Source organism: Aquarana catesbeiana, linkage group LG07 (genome assembly GCF_042186555.1).
Source record: "Aquarana catesbeiana isolate 2022-GZ linkage group LG07, ASM4218655v1, whole genome shotgun sequence".
Taxonomy (NCBI): Eukaryota; Metazoa; Chordata; class Amphibia; order Anura; family Ranidae; genus Aquarana; species Aquarana catesbeiana.
In genome coordinates, this window is record NC_133330.1 from 141487119 (window position 1) to 141503000 (window position 15882).

Below are 15882 nucleotides of genomic sequence, written 5' to 3' on the forward strand. Positions count from 1 at the left end.
GTTGGCGACTCAAGTAGTCCACCTGCCAAGTCTCTATCCCTGGAATGAAAAACTGCTGATAGGCAAGGAATGTTGTTTTCTGTCCAAGATACAATATGATTCACCTCTTTCTGGGCCACACGACTTCTCGTGCCCACATGGTGATTGATATAGGTCACAGCTGTGGCATTGTCGGATTGGATCCTGACAGGACGGTTACGTAGTCTGGGCGTCCAGGCCTACTGCCCGAATCTCTAGAATATTGATGGACAAGGTCACTTCTGATTTGGACCATTTCCTTTGGAGAGATGTTTCTTCCAGGACTGTTCCTCAGCCCAGAAGGCTGGCATCTGTTACCACCTTCCAGGTAACTGGTAGAAAGGATTTTTCCTTTTTGAAGATTCTTGGATATCAACCACCAGTTGAGGCTCTGACGTACATCGGGGGATAAATGCATTGGAAAGTCCAGAGCTTGGACCCTTTTGTTCCAAGTTGACAGGATACTGTTTTGCAGCAGTCTTGAATGGAACTATGATCAGACCCAAGTACTGCAATCTCCTTAATGGTTTTAAGGAGGATTTCTCCAGGATCCAACCTAGGTATTCCAGGTAGCTGACTGCAGTGACCAAAGTTTGGTTTAAGCAGGCTACTGATTGATCTATTAAGAGAAGATTGTCTAAGTAGGCTAGTATTGTTATACCTTGAGCCCTTAACCTGGCCAAAGGTGGAGCCAGGATCTTTGTAAACACTTGAGGTGCAGTAGCTAGACCGAAAGGCAGAGCTACAAACTGGAAATGAAGATTTTCTACCTCGAAAACGTAGAAATTTCTGGTGAGCGGGGAGAAAAAAAAAAAAAAAAAATCGGCACATGGAGATAAGCATCCTTGATGTCAATTGACACCAGAAGTTCTCCCCCTTGTAGGATGGAGACTAATGATCGTATTGACTCCATGCAAAGAGAACGGGTATTCAAAAACCAGCTTAGATCTTTCATACCTAAAATGGGTCTGACATCCCCGTTTGGTTTTGGAACGTGAACAGGTTTGAATAACTCTAAACCTTGCTTCTTCCAAGGGGACCATTGATATCACTCAGACGATCCAAAGCGAGAGACTTTCACTGGATCTCTGGGAATGTTTGATCTAAGAAAACGAGGAGATGGGAACTCTCGGGAACTCTAGTTTGTAACCTAGAGAAATTGAGGAAGCTACCCATGTGCCCTGACATTGTTCCTGCCAGACCCTTGAAAAATGTAGAAGCCTTCCCCCAACTCGAGCGAGCGGGGGCGCACCTTCATAAGGAGGCTTTATTATTCTGTTTTGTGGGTTTCTTCCCCCAGGTCCTCCTTTGACCCTGGGACTGACCCTGAGATTTACCTCTTGAATCTGACGGAGGCAGTCGTGACTGCCTGGAGACTGATGCCCCTGGCACTGGAGAAGAAGCACGTTTAAAAGAAAAAAAAAAAGCTTCTTAACCGGTAAAAGGGAACTTTTCCCATTAGAAATTCTTTGGATATACTTATCCAGATGGTCTCCAAATAACCGTTCACCACAAAAAGGGAAACTAGCCAAGAGCTTTTTGCATGGCGCTTCGGCTGACCAATTTTTCAACCATAGGATTCTACGCACACAAACCAGCCCTAGCATGAGCCGTGAGGCCTGGAGAATAGAATCTTTCATAGTGTCTACTGTAAAACACAATGCTTCTGATATCCCGGCCAATCCTGGGCCGGCTGATCAGGAATAACTTTGAGTACCTCTATAAACTGGTCCTATAAGGACTGAGATACTCCGATCGCTGCCAGCGCTGACTGAACTGAACCTGCGAGCGAAAATTTTTTTTTTTTAAAGGAACTCCAACTTCTTATCTGTCGGATCCTTTAGCATATGAGCACTGTCTACTGGACAAGTCATGATTTTGTTTACAGAGGATATAGCAGCATCAATTGCTGGAATTCCCCCATTATACAACTCTTCCTCAATAGGATAAAGTATTGAAAAGTTTTTCGGAGGAAAAAATTGTTTATCTGGGTGCTCCCACTCAGAATACATTAGCTTCCTTAGCCAAGAATGGATAGGAAAAACATGAATCAGATTGGGGAGGCTTTAGTGAACCCAAACCAGAAGTGGGCTCATCCACTGACTGCATAAATATGTGGCGCGGATCTATTCAGTAAGACTTTACCAACAACCTTTCCTGCGAACCTGATGCCGCGTACACACGACCGGACTTTACGGGCATATTTTGCCCGGCGGACTCTGACGGACTTTCCTACACACAATCAACCAAAGTCCAACGGATTCGTACGTGATGACGTACGACCAGACTAAAACAAGGAAGTTTATAGCCAGTAGCCAATAGCTGCCCTAGCGTTGGTTTTTGTCCGTCAGACTAGCATACAGACGAGCGGACTTTGACCGGACTCAAGTCTGTCGGATAGATTTGAAACATGTTTCAAATCTAAGTCCGTCAAACTTTTGAGAAAACAAAGTCCGCTGGAGCCCACACACGATCGAATTGTCCGACGAATTCCGGTACGCCGGACCAAGTATGCCGTAAAGTCCGATCGTGTGCACGTGGCATGACACTTCTAAATCAGGTTCTTTGGAAGGGGAGACACCAGCCTCTTACTGGTCCTTTGAAAGAAAGTCATAATTTCTTGCTCCATGTTCCTCAGTAAGAGGGTCCTGAGCAATGGACGGGGACCTGCTACGCTTAATCCCACTCTGGGATGCGATTAAGCATCAATCTTTTGCATCAAACTTAAAATGGTTGAAGACAAAAACCTCCTTAGTAATATACACAGGGGCTGCAGTGTTTAAGAGCAGCTGCAACACATGCCCCTTCTGATGGCTCACTCTGACCAGCCATATTACTCTCAGGGGAGGATGCAATCATTACTGTGATGGATCTCGGCTTCCGTGTGACTTGTAAAAAAGTCTTTCTAGAGCCTTTTTGAGGTGTTTTTCAGCCCCCTTCTGAGCATAGCCCAATGCACAAAGAGGTACTAACAGAAGGAATTCATCCACTGTTTGAGCAATAGTCCAGCTCTGTCACCGCTATTAATGCTCAGCCTTATGCAGTAGTAAATGTGTCAAAGGAATGCCTGTGTCACCAAACTCTTACATGCAAACAAAACATCTGTTTACCTTTGCTCTTGTGTCCCTCCACAGCTTGCAACAACACACATGGTTCCTTTTAAAAGCATACCTTCCCGCGCTAGACATGGGAGGATGCCAACGCTGCGCTAAGCCACGCGTCACCTACAGCCCTTCCCCTCTTTTTTTTTTTTTTAATACAGCTTTTTCCTGCGCGAGCGCGGGCTCCTGATCCTATGGGATCAAGGGGGGGAAGCAGAAATGGCAAGGGGGGGGTCTGGAAGCTGCCGAGCTGCGTGCGCTTCTTTTTTTCTTCAAATCTTGCAGCACTCTTTCCCCACTGAAAAGGGGAAGAAAACCAGCACAGGGGGGCGTCTGGTATGGAGAGGGAACCCCCCAGACTTATCGGAGGTCTGCTGTTTGGCCGGAGGAAGAAGCATCTGCAGCTTTCAAGACACAGAGTGGGCTCTCTGAGAAGCATGAGACGGAGAGTGCACAATGCAGCCCCCAGTGGTGACACATAGGCATGACAGCATTTACTAAATTAAAGGAGACATTCATAAGAAAATTTTAAAAATTTCTTAGAAAACTCCACTTACCTTTCCCGCCGCAGGGTTTTCTGTGCTAAACCAACAGACCCAATCTTCACCCTTTACGATAGGTTAAACCTTCAGGAGCTGGGGATCCTCGAGGAAACCCACAACCCTCGACCTGTAATAGCACCACTGCCAGTAAAAACTTTATGGCCTTAATACCAAAAAGTACTGGATCCCGGGATCCAGCTCTCTAAAAGAAAGGGTTACAGGCAAGACCTCGTTTCTTTGGATACAAGGCCCAGGTACCATTCAATTTGACCAAAAAAAGACACTTAGAATGGATCCGGCTGTATGGCTAGCCCCAGCAAGGATTGCTCCAGTGGAGCTCAGCACAGCACATCTTTACTCGTGACCAACACCTTAGACACTGGCGAAAAAAACGGGGGTACTCTCACCAGTGGGAGGGGTTATACACTTTTTAATTTAGGGCGTGCCAGTGTCCATCACCTGAAGGTGGCCTATAACCCACATAGTAACTACTATGGCTCTGTGTCCTGTGACGTACGATAAGAAAAAGGAGCTTACAGTCTAAGGGAAAAAACACGTTGGACCGAACTTGGGCTGTTCGTAGATTCGCCTGCATGCAGTACTTAGTAATTTTAGTATTATGAGGGTGCTGGCACCAGCCATAACCTTAGCAAACGGTGACATTACCCAGCCCCATTTACTGTACAAGAATCCCCAGCAAAGGTGTGGGGAAGTGACATAACTGAAAATATGGCCATATTTGGACAAGGACATCGACTAAATATGACCGTGGCCATGTTTTGATCAATTACATCACCACACATCTCTTTTTTTACTTTTAGCAGCAGGCCCTGGTAGTAGTAGTAGTAAGCAGGAATCGGGCATCGTTTATTGTGACTGATGAGGATCTGCATTGTGAAATGATGCAATTGACTACAGATTTACATTATAGGATTTTTAATAAAGGACTCGAACACTGTATGTGCACGTGTGTGCGCATGCGAGTAGAGCAGAGGCCCTTGTCCTAACATGCAAAGTGTTTTGCCAGGTGGGGGGCGGGGTCATGTGACCTGGTATGGTTCAAAATGTTGCTTAATGAGGACACTTGCTGCCCCTTTTCCTGGTCTGCCAGGCTGCATGCTAGGATAGCGGCCTGCCATCAACTTTTAAAAGGTGTAACACACCCAGCTGCGATGTATGACATCATTCGTGGCAGCAAAATGGTTAAAAGGTTATAACAAGGCTGCTTGTGGTTTTCCTAAAGGTTTTGTAAAAGCTTGCTGTACACATTGCTCTTGTACAAACTGAAATCCATCCAAGCAAGGCCCCAACTCAAACGGCTATTGCAAATATTCAAATAAGATGCTATATAAAAAGTGCATGTCCTAAAGCCAACTTTTGGAAACTTCTTGTTAACTTATTATGGTATATTCGTGCAACAAGTTAAAGTGGTTGTAAAGGCGCAAGGTTTTTATCTTAAAACATTCTATACATCAAGATAAAAAGCCTGTGTGCAGCAGCCCCCTGCCCCCCCCTCAGCCCAATCTCGATCCAGCATTGTTGCACGAGAGACTCCCTCATTGGCTGAGACAGCAGTGAAGCGTTTCCACTGGTGTCAAAGTCAGTGAGCCAATAAGGAGGCCAGGCCATGGCTCCGTGTCTGAATAGACACGCGGAGTTGCTGCTCGGCATGGGTGCCCCCATAGCAAACTGCTTGCTGTGGGGGCACTCAACAGGGGGGAGGAGCCAGGAATGCCAAAGAGGGACCCGAGAAGAGGATCTGGGCTGCTCTGTGCAAAACCACTGCACAGAGCAGGAAAGTATAACTATTTTTCTCCTTTAAAAATTAAGAAAAATTTAAAATATTTCTTGGCACCGTGAATCAAGAAAAATTGGGTCTAGTAATGAAATCATCATTTACCTTTGTGAAATTAAAGACACAAATTTACACAGCTTTGTAATCATTGAGGGCTTGTTCACACTGCCTGCATGCCAAATGCTCCGATTTAACATACAAGAATCTGTCAGATTTGCCCCAAAAGTGAGCTGCAGTAGAGGGTGGTACGATGCACTGTTTACATTTTATCTTAACTGAAAGCGCACAAAGCGATCATTCATGTCTCTGCACAGTATCGTATCAGGATCTGTGTGCCACAGTGCACTGTAGAAAAATGTATATATTCTTTTTCTGCACTGCAGCACACCAGCATTGTGGAAGGAACAGAGAACATAGAAAACAAATGTGGGTGTGTGGGGAGTCACATGTGGGTGTATACACAGTGGTAAAATGACAGCCAGCACTCACCCCCTCCATGCCTAAAAACTAGATAAACATAATAGGCTTTCACCTCCCTCTTATTCTAGGACACAGGCTGGAAGGGTGTGACACAGCCCCTGGTAGAAATCCATCCACACAATATTGCCAAAAAATAAAAAGTTTTTTTTTACTAGATATGTGACAAGTAGCAGAGCACTTGAAGTTCCTCCTGCCACTGTTTCCCTACAGACAGGCTGGGAAAGAGCTGTAGATCAATTCCGAAAAAAAAAAAAAAAAAAAAAAAAAAAGGAAGAAGTATAGCTTTTTTTATTTTATTAAAATACAGTGTCATCCACAAACAGAAGGAGAAGGGGCACGGTAAATCAAACCGTGTGCATTTAGTTTCACTTTAAGGCCTCATGCACACTGGACATTAAAAAAACACCAATAGAAAGCTGGAGCTGTAGAATGAGTTTTGCAGCATTTTACGGCAGCGTTTTTCAGCAAAACTATACTTTCATAAAAGCTTATGGCTCAAAAAACACTAATAAATGCTGAATAGCTGCGTTTTTCAGCTTTTATCAGAGCATTTTTACAGCTTAAAAAACTCCTCTTTAGTCCCGGTTCACACTTATGCGCTCTGCAAGATCGCATGTGACTTGCGCTGCAGTGAAAAGCGATTTCAGTCGGACAGTATGGCTGATATCGCATCCGGACCAAACACGGAGGACCCTTTTTTGCGGCACACTAGAATCGGATTCCAATTGATGTCCGAATTGTCAGTTCACAGTGCAATATGCAAGCTGAAATGGGGGTGTCATTAACATTGTATTGACACTCCCAGCAGTTCGCATATGGCTGTATGAACTTCTGTGCAAGTCTGGTGCAGGAACCCGCAGTGGATTCGCAGGAATCCTGTCTGCATCGCACAAGTGTGAACTGAGCCTAAAACACACTAGTTCTGGGGGGGTGTTTCCAGCCAGAAAACTCCCCTGCAAAAACGCTGATAACAGCCTGTGTGCACATGACACATAGGATAACATGCTGGGGAGTTTACTGGCTGCAGAAAAAAAATTTGAAGCCAAAAACAGCAGCTGTAAAAACATCCAGTGTGCATGGGGCCTATGGATGATGGCGACCTGACTGCTAATCTAATTGCACCATAGACTGTGGCCATGTCCTTTAGCATATGGAAAACAAAGAAAATAATAAAAAAAAAAAAAAAAAAAAGCACAATGGTGGCATAGGTGTGCTTCATTGCATCAGGTGGGAAATCTCTGCAGCAGCATGCAAAACAAGACTATGCTGAATATAATAATCACCAGCGGCCCTCCAGATGTGACAAATCCATAATTACATGTCACCAAGCTGGCCCAAAAGGAAGTTTAATTCCTGGAGTTCAATTTTAATATATTGCAGATTACTCATTTGATTTGCTGTCTGCATTTAGTTTTAATCTTTCAGGCTTTCCCCACCTTCATTTTCATGGGATGATCCTTCAAGTAACACTTACTGTACTACTGTCATGGTATGATCCTTCAAGTAACACTTACTGTACTACGGTGATGTTCCTTAGCTCCACTGTTTATATGTAGAAGCAGCACTGCCACCCCCTAGGCTGCTCTCCTTACTTGGACTACAAAACACATTCCACTCCCATAATAAAGCATTGCTTCGTAGTCCACAGAAGATCGCTGACAAGTCTGATCGATTGTCTGATATAGGTTTAGTGCAGTGGTCTGTAAACTACAGCCCGGGGTCAGATGTGCCCTTTCTTGCCTTTATCTGGCCTTTGGAGCGCTATTCTCACTGATACAAACACTATTCTGCACACTGACACCAACAATGGTGTACAATTCCTCCCCCTAATATCAAAGATGGGGCATGGTCTACTCCCACTGACACCAGGACAATTTCTAGCCTCACTGGCAGAGTCCAGACTCACCTAAAGTCTGCAGGATAGTAAACTGGTCCTTCGTTTAGAAAGTTTGGAGACCCCTAGTTTAGTGCACAGGACTGTCACAAGGATACTGGTCTTCTGGTAAGAAAGAGGTATTTTCTGAAAGGAGGGAGGAAGGCGCAAAGAAGGAGGAAGGCGCAAAGAAGGAGGAAGGCGCAAAGAAGGAGGAAGGAGCAAAGAAGGAGGAAGGAGCAAAGAAGGAGGAAGGAGCAAAGAAGGAGGAAGGAGCAAAGAAGGAGGAAGGAGCAAAGAAGGAGGAAGGAGCAAAGAAGGAGGAAGGAGCAAAGAAGGAGGAAGGAGCAAAGAAGGAGGAAGGAGCAAAGAAGGAGGAAGGAGCAAGGAGCAAGGAGCAAAGAAGCAGGAAGGAGGAGGAGCAAAGGAGGAAGAGGAGGAGCAAAGAAGGAAGAGGAGGAGCAAAGAAGGAGGAAGGGAAGGGACTACAAATGGTGGAAGGAGGAATCCTCCCTCCCACCAGGTCACTGTATTCTGATAATGGGACCCGGCGCTGTCTGAAGACATGGATCAGCCACTGGTCGACCAAAGTTTTCCAACCTGTCCATTCAACAGAAGTTGATCTAACAATATTAAACCCGCCACATTTTGATTTGTCTATGGTCCGCTTAATACGGTCGGTGCTAGTGAAAAGATTTTCCCCCCATCCCATAGCGCCCCCCCCCCCCCCCCCAAGCCTGAGAGAAAGTTATACCAGTAGAGTTTATATCGCCATCTGTATCAGTGTTTGGGAGATATACCCTCGCTATTTGTCCTTAAGATCATGGCCTCCGATACAGAAAGTGAAATGGAAAGCCAAGGTTTCAGATTTGTCATGGGAAACTAAAATGTTCCTAAACCCACAACAGTAAAATTAGTCTGTATATGCAGTAAAGCAGTGGTTCTCAACCCTGTCCTCAAGTACCCCCAACAGGCCAGGTTTTCCTTTATCTTGCACAGGTGCTTTAAATAGGTCAATGGACTGGTATTTTGGACAGCTATTTTATCTAAGAGAAATCCCCAAAACATGGCCTGTTGGGGGTACGTGAGGACAGGGTTGAGAACCACTGCAGTAAAGCACGCTCGTTATACTCCATGTGGAACCTAAGGGGTTAATCCTCTGCATTGTGTAAAAAGGTGGTTTGATCCAAAGTACCCTGATCCTCCCCTTCTTCCACTGTCCCAAATCCATCTCCTGATAAGACACCCTTTGGAGTCACTCTGCACATGCTCAGTTTGGTGTGTATTGTTAGGTTTTTGTTTTTTCTTGGGAGGGTGCATGTGATTATCACAGAGCCAATCAGCACTATCCAGACAGAGGGTCAGGGGTCCTGCAGCCCCATAGGTCAGTCAGTAGAATAAAAACCCCTACAAGCTTTAACCAGACACCAATAAGTCACACGGCTGCTATATACTGCTGATGAGAAAAAAGTATTTAGCAGTTTATATTTACTAAATTATTTGCATTTCCATGTTCTGTGGGAGACCAGATATAGTGAATGCAGAGTTCTGGGTTTAGTAACACTTAAGTTGATGAATAAATCTACCCATGTGGAAACGTGTTCCAGAGTAAACTGACTTAGAGGGGAAGTTCCCCTCACTTTAAAACAGAATGTCCCAACAGGTCATGCAAGGTATTTCCCCACTTCCAACTTTGAGCCAGATTTTTAAAACCGATCTTCTCCATTGAGACCAATGTACAGAAAAACTTGAGTGCCCAAAAATGTCTTTACATGATATATATCCACTGACCTGAGCAAATGAGGTTCCAAAAAGTTAGCAGGATCAAAACTATACAAGTTCCAAGGCATGGCTAATATTTCTCTACTGTAGAATGTGCCAAGGCCTACAGACAGGATTAGGTCAAAAGCCTGCTTACTAAAAATAAAGCCAAAAACATTACTTTTTGCATTTTACTAAACTCTTTAAACCTAAAACATACATTTACGTTTTATACACAAAAAAAAAAAAAAAAAAACTTGTATTATTGGCCCTTTAAAATTATTGTCTAAACAGGTCTCATTTCATGTCAAGCTAAAGATGTTGGGTAAAACAACTTATACCTTAAACATTCCAGTTTCCTGCGTTAAGATCAAAAGGTTAGAACATGGCTTCAAAAAAGGCAAAAAACATACCAGAAAGGGAGCCCCCTGCAGCCATGGTGCCGTCAAAGATCAGCTCTCCCGGCAAATAACTGTAACAGCCTGTCTGATGTCAACTGAACGAATGTTGAATTTGCATAGAGCCTACTATTGGTTTTTGAGCCTGACATTATGCAGACCAATCAACATCCACAGAAGAGAGCTGACTGCACAAAGGAGGAGGGGATGGAGAAATCTGCCTAGTAACAATAAGACAGGGAAAAAAAAAAAAAAAAAAAAAAAAAAAAGTCCTGAGATTTTGATCAGGGTGTGAAAAAGAATGGTTTGCAGCTTTTTAAACCGAAATTTTAAGCTATACACATGTATTTGATAGTATTTACAAATATTAACTGCACCATGGACAAAGCCTATTGTTAGCAACAGATCATGTGAATATATATATATATATATATATGAGCACACACAGGCTCGAGTTGGACGATATGGTATAGGTTAATAAACTGGCATAGAAGGCAATAAATAATAAAAGGTTAACTTAGTACAGCTGAACTAGATCTCCAACTAATGGCATACCATAAGATTACCATGCAAAAACGTGTTTGCTTCCTTAAAATGTCCATGATATTTTTTAAAGGAAGTACAGGCTAATGGAAAAGGATAATGACTTGATACTAACTTTATTGGTTTAAAATTTAGCTTTTAACCCCATCTTACCCTTTACACTGGGTTATGCCCAAATGAACACACCTTTAGCAAATTCAGTATTGTTCTGCTGTGATCCACCACTGCATGCAGGGTCCTGCATCACCAACTTCTTTCTTTGCACGATCCGGGGTTGGCAGTCTTTTCTAGGTTATTGCAGTCAGCCCCCTGACGACGCATACCAGGTCCGCCCTCTTTCAGGCACTGTTTGGAGGATACATGAAATGTCTGCAGTGGATACTAGAGCAGAAAACGCTTTTTTTACCTGGGCAAGAATGGTGGCAGAAGGGGCAAGGGGCAGGCCGAAACCAGGAGAGGAAAAAAAATAAATAAATAAAATAAAGTATTTAAAAAAAAGGAGTTCACCTTTGAGAACATGTTGCATGTTCCACTCATTTTTAGTGACACCAGAACTAGCATCTCCATTGGAAGATTTCCCCTCTATTCATGTTCTGATTCAATGCAATTTAGGATTTTCTTTTACTTTCAATAATAATGGCGAACAGGACAAAAAAAAAAAAAAAAAAAAAGGACAGCAATAAAGACCCAATAGGTGTTCTAAAAATATATATATATTTATATTATCACACACACACACACACACACACACACACTGGGGACGGAAAGTATTCAGACCCCCTTAAATTTTTCACTCTGTCATATTGACAGAAAAACACAGAATTGTTGACATTTTTGCAGATCTATTAAAAAAGAAAATCTGAAATATCACGTGGTCCTAAGTATTCAGACCCTTTGCTCAGTATTTAGTAGAAGCACCCTTTTGATCTAATACAGCCACGAGTCTTTTGGGAAAGATGCAACAAGTTTTTCACACCTGGATTTAGGGATCCTTTGCCATGCCTACTTGCAGATCCTCTCCAGTTCTGTCAGGTTGGATGGTAAACGGTGGTGGACAGCCATTTTTAGGTCTTTCCAGAGATGCTCAATTGGATTTAAGTCAGGGCTCTGGCTGGGCTATTCAAGAACAGTCACGGAGTTGTTGTGAAGCCACTCCTTGGTTATTTTAGCTGTGTGCTTAGGGTCATTGTCTTGTTGTAAGGTAAACCTTCGGCCCAGTCTGAGGTCCTGAGCACTCTGGAGAAGGTTTTCGTCCAGGATATCCCTGTACTTGGCTGCATTCAACTTTCCCTCGATTGCAACCAGTCATCCTGTCCCTGCAGCTGAAAAACACCCCCACAGCATGATGCTGCCACCACCATGCTTTACTGTTGGGACTGTATTGGACAGGTGATGAGCAGTGCCTGGTTTTCTCCACACATACCGCTTAGAATTAAGGCCAAAAAGTTCTATCTTGGTCTAATCAGACCAGAGAATCTTATGTCTCACCATCTTGGAGTCTTTCAGGTGTTTTTTTTTGCAAACTCCATGCGGGCTTTCATGTGTCTTGCACTCAGGAGGGGCTTCCGTCAGGCCACTCTACCATAATGCCCCGACTGGTGAAGGGCTGCAGTGATGGTTGACTTTCTACAACTTTCTCCCATCTCCCGACTGCATCTCTGGAGCTCAGCCACAGTGATCTTTGGGTTCTTCTTTACCTCTCTCACCAAGGCTCTTCTCCCCTTATAGCTCAGTTTGGCCAGACGGCCAGCTCTAGGAAGGGCTCTGGTCATCCCATTAAGGATTATGGAGGCCACTGTGCTCTTAGGAACCTTAAGTGCAGCAGAAATGTTTTTTGTAACCTTGGCCAGATCTGTGCCTTGCCACAATTCTGTCTCTGAGCTCTTCAGGCAGTTTGACCTCATGATTCTCATTTGCTCTGACATGCACTGTGAGCTGTAAGGTCTTATATAGACAGGTGTGTGGCTTTCCTAATCAAGTCCAATCAGTATAATCAAACATAGCTGGACTCAAATGAAGGTGTAGAACCATCTCAAGGATGAGCACAAGAAATGGACAGGACCTGAGTTAAACATATGCGTGTCACAGCAAATGGTCTGAATACTTAGGACCATGTGATATTTGTTTCTGTTTTTTAATTAATCTGCAAAAATGTCAACAATTCTGTGTTTTTTTTGTTAATATGGGGTGCTGTGTGTACATTGAGGAAAAAAAATTGACAGTTACTTACCAGTAACTGTTTTTCTGGGATATCTTCCAGGATGGCAGGCCTGAGAGATGAGAGGCTCCTCCCTACAGGAAACACAATCAATCGACAGCTGTTTTCATTCCCCACCCTTCCCCTTGATCCTCAGTTTGTAGAGAAGCAACTCCTGAACCTGGTTCACAAGGGAAATCATTCCTCATAGGCACTCACCTTCTAGTGTTCTACAATTTTCCCTCCTCCAACGGGCGGGAAGTAGGCCTGTCGTCCTGGAAGATATCCCAGAAAAACAGTTACCGGTAAGTAACTGTCAATTTTCTCTTAGTCATCTTCCAGGACGGCACACCTGAGAGGATAATCAAGTACGTCAGGCCTACCTTAGGGTGGGACCACTGCAAGACCCTCTTGGCGAACCTTGGTTCTGCAGTGAGTTTTACCTCCACTCCATATGCTTGATGAAGGTATCTTAGCTGGATCATGCGGCTGATCTGCAGGTCTACTCCACCGATTTACCTGCCTTCTCCCCTTCGGATGCAGGATCTAGGTGGAGTGGGCTCTTAAAGTTGGAATCAGAAAACATGTTAAACTTGTAGGTTAGCAATGTTGCCTGTCTCACACATCTAACCACCATGGCCTATTGTGCCTGTAAGTGCTACTTAGAACCCCTAAAGATTAATTAGAGACCAGTGTTGTAAGACAAGGTCACTACATTGATCACTGAGGGCCTGTCTTAACACTACCCTGTTCAGAGGATTAAAACTGCAAAAAAAATAAATAAAAAAAATAAAAAAAAGAAGGAGGTGGGCCCCTAACAGACAACTTTTGTTCATTTTTATCTTTACGTCAGCAAAGACTAAAGGGAAGCCTACTTAAGGGTAATAGATTAACAGAGGCTTGATCCCTGGGTTTAAGGCTTTACTTACGCCTGAGTGCCTACTTCAGGAGAATAAAGTCCATAGCAGAAGTATAACACTTATACTGCTAGATCTAGTTCTGCTAGAAAGGCGAGATTAAGGCCACGCATTCTAAGCCTACGGCACCTGGTATTCCCAGGCAGTCTCCCATGCAGGTAATAACCAGGCCCGACCCTGCTTAGCATCCGAGATCAGACGAGATCGGGCGCTCAGGGTGATGTGGCCGTAGGCCATTTCTGATGTACAGCAATATACCCCTTATGAGCAGAAATGTCACAAATCTCAATGTGTATTTCTGCTGTGCCACAAAACATCCCAGCAAGGACAAACCTTCACTACTGAGGTCTACTGGTGTGCAACCAAGGAGGAGTCATTGTGTATCCCTTTATGAAATAACCAAACAGGGCAATTTGATCCATAGGCATAGCCTGGGCTGTAGATACTAACACTTCAACCATTTTAGGATTTGTTCCTTCACTGGGGGTGGACACCTTACTATAGTAGCTGTGGCCCTACCTTATCTCCGTAGACTGAGCAAACGCTAGCCAGCTCAGGTGGGGCTGATCAGCAACTAAAGTCTCAATGAGCCCAGCCCTAGAGACCAATTTAAGACAGCCTCCAGAAGAGGTGGTCACCCATTTAGCCTGGAGGTAAATAGCCACCTGCTGGCCTTAAACAAGCAATCATGTAGCAATCTAGCTCTTGCATATGTTTGCACAGAAAATCCTTAAAGGATATAGGAAGCAATTTATGGTAAATCGCCTTTAGATCTGCCCCTGAGTGGACTGTAGCCCAAACAAACAAAAAGGTTTTTCTTACATCTTGCACTATAATATAACCACAATGTAAAAGTGGAGTGGGAGGTTGGAGCTTATGAAAAGTTACCCATAGCAAGCAACCCCCAAAAGGAGGATCTGTCACAAGGGAACCCCTACTGTGCCACACAGAAGCTTGGTCCCTGCCACATTCTTGAAAGTTAGGTCAGCTTTTAAGCATTTTGGAGCAACTTCAGATTCCTAGCAGCTGGGCTAATAGGGCCATATAACCTAGTGCACCTGCTGACCAGGGGAGCTTACTCCTGAATCCTTCAACCATTGCACAATCAATAAATTGTTTAGTGGTATACCTGGCCTGTAAGGAACTCTTTGTATCTACCAGGTCCCCCCTTTGCTCTATTCATCCCTACCAATGTACCACAACCGGACATGTAGGGAGAGGCTGGCAAAATACTGATGCGATAACCAGTGTCTCTGCTGTAAGAGGGAGCTGTGGCTGGTGGTTTTAGCAGTAGCTTCTGGGCTAATTGTTATGCAGACCCCAGGTCCTGCACTGCACCACTCAGTATATACACGGGAAAGGAGGAGAAATGCCTTGCCTACCTTTCCCATCTGAGGTGGTTTATGCACACTCTCCTCCACCACTTGTCCACCATACAGCATCACTGATGTAAGAGGGAGCTGTGGCTGGTGTTTTTACCAAAGGAGGATGTGGGCGCCTGCTCCTGCTGACTCTCAGCCTTCCCTCCAGGGTAAGAACACGGGTGCTTGTCATTCAGGTGGCGCCCTCCCTAGCAGCCCACGTGAGCTACCAGGGGCCCAGGAGTCGGGGGACACGCTCCCCCTGGAAACCACCAGACCCAGGCTTCGGGTCATTTGGAAAAAAAACAAACGGTTTTGCTGTGTAGGGAGAAACAATCAAAAAACTGAGGATCAAGAGGAAGGATGGCGACTTAAAACAGCTGTCGATTGATTGCGTTTCCTGTAGGGAGGAGCCTCTCATCTCAGGCCTGCCGTCCTGGAAGATGACTAAGAGAAAAATTAACTTAAATGATTTTGGCAAATGGCTGCAATATAAACAGTGAAAAATTTAAAGGGGCCTGAATACTTTCCATCCCCACTGTGTGTAAATTATATATATAATCCGTTCCAGGACTATGCTCGTAATCCAAAGTACTTGCATATCAAAGCGAGTTTTCCCATTGAAGTCAATGGAAACTAAAATAATTTGTTCCACATTGACTTCAATGGGATGCAATACTGCACGGGGCCAGAGGCGGGGGGGGGGGGGGGGGGCGCCGGAGAGCCTCAGAAACTGCCGAAAAGCCAGAGGACACCTCGGCAAACTCGGAGAGACTTCCTACCTGAGATTTGCAACGTCAGCCGAAGTGGCCTCGGGGCTTTCCGCGCATTTCTGAACGGCTGCAATGGGCGACTTTCGGCTCCTGCGCCCCCGACCTTAGGCCAAAAGCGGTACT

At 44.5% G+C, this 15882-nt stretch overlaps 1 protein-coding gene and 1 pseudogene across 1 annotated transcript in view; both read right to left on the reverse strand.

Moving 5' to 3' along the window:
* ATF7IP (activating transcription factor 7 interacting protein) overlaps positions 1–15882 on the reverse strand; it is a 192471-nt gene that overhangs the window by 135564 nt on the left and 41025 nt on the right.
* On the reverse strand, positions 13743–13859 carry LOC141103939 (5S ribosomal RNA; annotated as a pseudogene).